Source organism: Echinops telfairi, unplaced genomic scaffold (genome assembly GCF_000313985.2).
Source record: "Echinops telfairi isolate 266 unplaced genomic scaffold, ASM31398v2 ScPeMD7_7468;HRSCAF=8506_0, whole genome shotgun sequence".
Lineage (NCBI taxonomy): Eukaryota > Metazoa > Chordata > Mammalia > Afrosoricida > Tenrecidae > Echinops > Echinops telfairi.
In genome coordinates, this window is record NW_022111369.1 from 58,699,901 (window position 1) to 58,704,061 (window position 4,161).

Here is a 4,161-nt window from a genome sequence, read left to right on the forward strand (position 1 = left end):
CCACCCAAGGGGAGGATATTGTCTATATCTCCACAGGGAAAGAGGGACCAGACTTCAACCCAGCGCTCCAAGATGTGAATGCAACATGCTGGCATGGAGTAGGGAACCAGTGGAGAAGTCTGAGAGGCTGGCCACAATCCCAACTACGTGGACACCTGCCCCTCCCCCCAGAAGAATTCACTTCAGAGGACAGCACTGAGTCTGCAGCTCCTGAAGAGGGACATGTCTGATCAGAGCACATGGGAGCAAATGAAGGAGGAGGAAGAGAGAGTGGAGCACATTCTGGCCCACCAAGCCTTGATGACGATATTCCCACTTAGAGCAGCCAATCCACAGAGAAGACCATATGTCCAGCCCCACTATGAGACACAACATCCATTACTGACCCATAGCCCTACAGGGGACAACACTGGAGACACTGTGTGGGAATTCTGCCCGATCTGATCCCATCACACCGAGGCAAAACATTAAGGGTGTGCAACAGAACAGCAAGGGGAACAGAGCAACGAAGTTCCCAGGGAATACCAAAAATAGACTTTGGGGCCAGGGCTTGGTGCCCCATCAGACTCGACCAGAAAACACTCCTTAAGGCCAACAAAGAGTCCTTGAACTAACTGCAAGCTTTTCTTTCTTGTTGTTGTGTTGTGTTGTTTTGTTTATTGTCATTGGCTTTTTGTTGTTGTTGTTTTCTTTTCTTTTGTTGCTTGGTTTTGCTCTGTCTTGTTTTTCTTCATGTTATTATTTCCATAGGTCTGTCTAAAGAAGATAGGCTGGATGAACAATCTGGAGGAGAAAACAACGGAACCAACAGTTCTTGGGAGACATGGGAGAGGGAGAGGTGGGCGGAAAGGAAGCGGTGTTAACAAATTCAGGAACAAGGGAACAACAAGTGATCCAAATCGTTGGTGAGGAGGGTGTAGGAGCCCTGCTAGGGCATGATCAAGGGTAATGTAACCAAGGGGAATTACTCGAACCCAAATGAAGACTGAGCATGATAGTGGGACAAAAGGAAAGTAAAAGGAAATAGAGGAAAGAGCTAGGAGGCAAAGGGCATATATAGAGGTCTAAATAAAGGCATGTATATATGTAAATATATTTATATATGAGGATGTGGAAATAGATCTATGTGCATATATGTATAGGTTTAGTATTAAGGTAGCAGATGAACATTAGGCCTCCACTCAAGTGCTCCCTCAATGCAAGAATACTTTGTTCTATTTAACTGGCATTCCATGATGCTCACCTTCCTGACACAATCGCTGAAGACAAATGGGTGCATAAGCAAATGGGCTAAAGAAAGTTGATGGTGCCCTGCTATCAAAAGATAGAGCGTCTTGGGTCTTAAAAGCTTGAAGGTAAACAAGCGGCCATCTAGCTCAGAAGCAACAAAGACCACATGGAAGACACACACCAGCCTGTGTGATCATGAGGTGTCAAAGGGATCAGGTATCAGGTATCATCAGAACAAAAAAAATCATATCATTGTGAATGAGGGGGAATGTGGAGTGGGGACCTAAAGCACATCTGTAGGCAATTGGACATCCCCTTATGGAAGGGTCGCAGGGAGCAGAGGAGCCATTCAGGGTGCAGTGTAGCAACGATGAAACATACAACTTTGTATGTTTCCTAAAAGCTTCCTCCCCACCCCGACTATCATGATCCCAATTCTCCCTTACAAATCTGGCTAGACCAGAAGATGTACACTGGTACAGACATGAACTGGAAACACAGGTAATCCAGGGCAGATGGTCCCTTCTGGAGCAGTGGTGAGAGTGGCAATACTGGGAGCATGGAGGGAGGGTGGGTTGGAAAGGGGGAACTGATTACAAGGATCTACATATATCCTCCTCCCTGGGGGACGGACAACAGAAAATCGGGTGAAGGGAGATGTCAGATAGTGTAAGATACGACAAAATAATAATTTATAATTTATCAAGGGTTCATTAGGGAGTGGGGAGGGTGGGGGGGAAATGAGAAGCCGATGCCAGGGGCCTAAGTGGAGAACAAATGTTTTAAGAATGCTGAGGGCAATGAATATACAAATAGGCTTTACACAATTTATGTATGTATGGATTGTGATAAGAGTTGTATGAGCCCCTAATAAAATGATTTTAAAAAAAGAACAAGTTCAGTTTCTCACTTTAAGTACTTTCATATACCCTTTTAACAAAGTCAGTAAATAAATGGTTGCTAATATTAACACGATTGAGTCAGATTTTCCTGTGGTTTTAAAATCTGCTGCCAGAATCTCCAATCACTAAAACAAGCAAACAAAAAAGTTGTTGTTTGATATACAATCCAGGAGATTGTTGATTCATAGCAGCTCCCTGTGAGACTGTAGTGCTGTTCCACCGAGGATTCTAGGGACTCTGTGGGGGAGCAGATGTCCTTTCTCCTGCAGAACCACTGGTTGAATCGCCAACCTCTCGCTAACAGCCAAGTATTTAAGCAGAATGAAAACAAAGCCCTACCAACACTTCTCAGCTCTCTTACAATTCCTAATGTGTCAGAGACATCTGCCTTTTTCTTTTGCCCTGAATTGTGCACCGGGCTCCTTGCTGAGTCAAAAGAATGAAGACTAATACTGTCAAAGGCACAGCCTCTCTTGCTTTACCCTTTAAAGAAAGGGTACAGTGCGTAAAGAAGCAAGGTTTTGAAGCAAGGATGGTGAAATGTCAGTAAACTTATTTACATGTTAACAGGAAAAGCCAGGGGCTAGAAAAAAAATTGCATTTGGTAGCGGGTTAGGAAAAATGAGAGAAACCATTAATGAGATGGATTAGCAGAGTGGATCCAAATTTACTAACAAACTTGGCAAAACACACTGCCACCCAGCCGGTTCCAATTCCTAATGACCCTATAGGACAAACTCGTGCTGCCTTTGTCCTTACATGTGTAGAAAGCCTCATCTTTCTCCCACAGAGCAACCAGTGGGTTTGTACTGCTGACCTTGTGGTTTACAGCTCACCTTGTAACCCACTCCTGCCACCAAATCAGGTGACCTTTGGTCCTGTCATTTAAGAGGGATTAAAAGGTTCATAGAAACATAATTTATTTCTTTTCATTCCACTTTCTGTGGACATTTAAGTCCCCTCTTACATAAGCTCGTCGTGAGCAACATTTCCTTATGTTCCCTTGTCTGAGGTCACCGTGAATCTGAGGCAACTCAATGGCAGCTAACAACAACTGGGATGCAGAGGAGTCCATGATCCCAGGAAGATGATGTGAACACACGATAATAGTGGGTTTCAAAGGAAATTTAGAGAATGGAGTCAAGAATCTTCTCAATAGACAGATACTGTTATTTAACTTAAAATGTTAACCTTGATTTTTCATTAAAAAACGTACATTTCCAAAGAGAAGTCTTAAACACCACTATGAGTAATCTATGTGATTATAGTAATCTGTGAAATACTACTTATAATAAATTTCAAATTATATCACATAAACAGCCTTAACTCTGAGAACCAGTTTCATTAATCAGAAACATTCAAGTAACAATTGTCAAATATCTCAAATTTGTTAACTTCAATAAAACTACATAAACTAACTTTTCTAAAATTAGATGCAGTCGTTCCAGCATCTGATTAAATAAATAAAGATTTTTCATTAGTAATGTGTGTAGAAGTAGCTATACATTATGTAAACTAAAATCAGGAGTTGGAAAGCAATAAATCTTTCAACAACTTATTTAAGCAACTTAAAATTTAATACCACAACTTTCTTGTTCCCTGAAAATAAAACATAAGAGAGCAATTCCACTTGTGAAAATGTAATTTCCATAACGTGCAAATTTTTATGTAATATAACAATTGGTAGTAGAGTCCTTATTTAAACCAAACCTTTTAGAGGGGCCAGACACATACCTCTATATTGTTTTATGTGGAAATATCCTCCAACAAATGTAGCCTTACTTGAGAAATTGAAAACAGCTCGTGTGGTGAAAAGATGAAGTCCTGGCTATATTTAAATTTCTAAATTTGTACTATGACACTCTAAACAGACACTACAGCCAAAAGCAGGGGTGGGGTCGGGGAGGGGGGAAAGCATCAGCTGCTTTCCCAAAGTCAAACACAGTGTCTTAGGACACCTGTTGAGGTTCACAAACACAGTGATCTGCGTACAGTTATATAATTTGGTAAGGATAGATCTTAAACATCC

General features: G+C 41.5%; 1 protein-coding gene across 2 annotated transcripts in view; it reads right to left on the reverse strand.

Annotated features, from left to right (window-relative positions):
- The window catches only part of YIPF7 (Yip1 domain family member 7), a 32,866-nt gene extending 28,935 nt beyond the window's left edge, over positions 1-3,931 (reverse strand). For both annotated transcript variants that reach the window (XM_045284216.1, XM_045284217.1), the window contains exon 1: positions 3,867-3,931. The gene's annotated coding sequence lies outside the window, so the exon portion shown is untranslated. The remainder of the gene's footprint in view (positions 1-3,866) is intronic.
- Between the last annotated feature and the right edge of the window lie 230 nt (positions 3,932-4,161).